The sequence below is a fragment of the Pseudophryne corroboree genome, unplaced genomic scaffold, assembly GCF_028390025.1.
Source record: "Pseudophryne corroboree isolate aPseCor3 unplaced genomic scaffold, aPseCor3.hap2 scaffold_1033, whole genome shotgun sequence".
NCBI classification, from domain to species: Eukaryota; Metazoa; Chordata; class Amphibia; order Anura; family Myobatrachidae; genus Pseudophryne; species Pseudophryne corroboree.
Genome location: NW_026967660.1, coordinates 20001 through 22500, shown reverse-complemented (window position 1 = coordinate 22500; position 2500 = coordinate 20001).

Below are 2500 nucleotides of genomic sequence, written 5' to 3'. Positions count from 1 at the left end.
TGTTCTTCTCTTCCATCCATCCGTCCGTTATTTCATTTGCTGTCTGTATGTACGGAGCCCGGGCCGCGGAAGCCGGAGGGAGCCCGGGCTGCGGAGGCCGGCTGGAGCCCGGGTTGCGGAAGCCGGCGAGAGCCCGGGCTGCGGAAGCCGGCGAGATCCCTGGCTGTTCTTCTCTTCCATCCATCCGTCCGTTATTTCATTTGCTGTCTGTATGTACGGAGCCCGGGCCGCGGAAGCCGGAGGGAGCCCGGGCTGCGGAAGCCGGCGAGATCCCTGGCTGTTCTTCTCTTCCATCCATCCGTCCGTTATTTCATTTGCTGTCTGTATGTACGGAGCCCGGGCCGCGGAAGCCGGAGGGAGCCCGGGCTGCGGAAGCCGGCTGGAGCCCGGGTTGCGGAAGCCGGCGAGAGCCCGGGCTGCGGAAGCCGGCGAGATCCCTGGCTGTTCTTCTCTTCCATCCATCCGTCCGTTATTTCATTTGCTGTCTGTATGTACGGAGCCCGGGCCGCGGAAGCCGGAGGGAGCCCGGGCTGCGGAAGCCGGCGAGAGCCCGGGCTGTTCTTCTTTTTTTTTTTCCCTTTCATTTATTTCCCCCCACCAGGGTGCGCCGACGAGGGGAGACCTCCTCCCCGCCGCCGCCGTACCGGACACATCGCAAATTCACAACGGTGGATTATTATTATTATTATTATTTTTTTTTTTTACGCGGCCAGCAGGGGGCGCCGCGCGCGCGGACTGGCGCTCGTGAACACTGCATTTAAATCGGTGGTGTGTTTTTGTCTTTTGCCTGGTTTTTTTTAATCTCAATCGTGTATTACCTCGGCTGGCCAGCGGGGGGCGCCGCGGCGGGGACACGGGCGGACCGGGTACATTTCATCTGTTTGGGGCGAGTGCTTTTTTGAAATTTTTTTTTATCTTTTAGTCTCGTTCCGTTCTTCCCTTCAACTGGCCTGCGGGGGGCGCCGTGCGCGCGGACCGGCGTCCACCCCTGGCCGCTCCGGGACTTTGCATTCAAATGGGTGGGGTGTTTTTCATTTTTTTGCCCTTTTTTTTTCCACTCCCCCCCTCTCAATCGTGTATTACCTCGGCTGGCCAGCGGGGGGCGCCGCGGCGGGGACACGGGCGGACCGGGTACATTTCATCTGTTTGGGGCGAGTGCTTTTTTGAAATTTTTTTTTATCTTTAAGTCTCGTTCCGTTCTTCCCTTCAACTGGCCTGCGGGGGGCGCCGTGCGCGCGGACCGGCGTCCACCCCTGGCCGCTCCGGGACTTTGCATTCAAACGGGTGGGGTGTTTTTCATTTTTTGCCCCTGTTTTTCACTCCCCCCCTCTCAATCGTGTATTACCTCGGCTGGCCAGCGGGGGGCGCCGCGGCGGGGACACGGGGGAGGGTTCATCCGGGCGGACCGGGTACCTTTCGTCTGTTTGGGGCGAGTGCTTTTTTGAAATTTTTTTCATTTTATTTTTGTCCTCCCTTCGACCGGCCAGCGGGGGGCGCCGCGCGCGCGGACCGTCGGGGCCCGGGGCCCTGCGTCCCACTTACTTTCGCCCGACGGGAATCGTTTCTTTTGTTTTTATCCGAGAGGACACACGGAATCTGCACCCCCCGCAGTGGCGTCAGGCGGCCACCGGGGGGCGCCGCGGCGGGGATCGGGGGGGGGCGCCCGGGAGCCGCCTGCCCGTCCGCTGGGCCAAGGGGGCCGGGGCGGGTCACGCGCCGCCGTCCCCCCCCGATCGTCTCGCTCCGAGCCGCCTCTGGCCACCGGGGGGCGCCGTCGGGTGGCGCGGGGGCGCCCCCGCCGCCCGCCGCCTCCCCCCGCACGCGTCGGGCCTCCCCCCGGGCCCCCGCGGGCCGGGGGACGCGGCCGGCGAGCGTCGGACTCCAGCGCGGAAGTGTCGCGGATGAGTGCGGACCGGGGCGCCCGCGGCCCAGCGGCACTTCCAGGGGCTCGGGGAGGAGATGGTTGAAGCCTGGGTGAAGCGCGCCCTCGGCCGTCCGTGTCGCTACCCGCCGGAGAACACCTCCGCCGGATCAGTAGGTACCAACGAGGCGAGCGAGAGAGCCGGGACTCTGTCCGGGGCCGAAAAGCCTGTTTCCCTGGAGCTTTTGCGAAAGGACCCGTGACAGAAGATGCGCGGAGCTCAGAGATCAGCATGGGCAGGGCCTTCTTGCATCCGATTTTGCCCAGGCAGGGCTCCAGGAACCGGGTTACAAAAAGCAAAAAGCCCTGGAGCTCAAACGAAAGGTTTAGTGACAAGATAGCCGTGGAGCTCCGATAACAGCATGGCAGGACCAGGATGGGGCCTATAAAGGGTCCACGGCGGGCATCCGTTGGAGCCCGACGTACGGGCCGGGCACGTCTCCTTCTCCCCCGGAGGCAGCGCCCCCCGGCGGGCCAAATCGGGTACTGCAATTTGTGGAAGTTTCGCAGATGAGTGCGGACCGGGGCGCCCGCGGCCCAGCTGCACTTCCAGGGGCTCGGGGAGGAGACGGTTGAAGC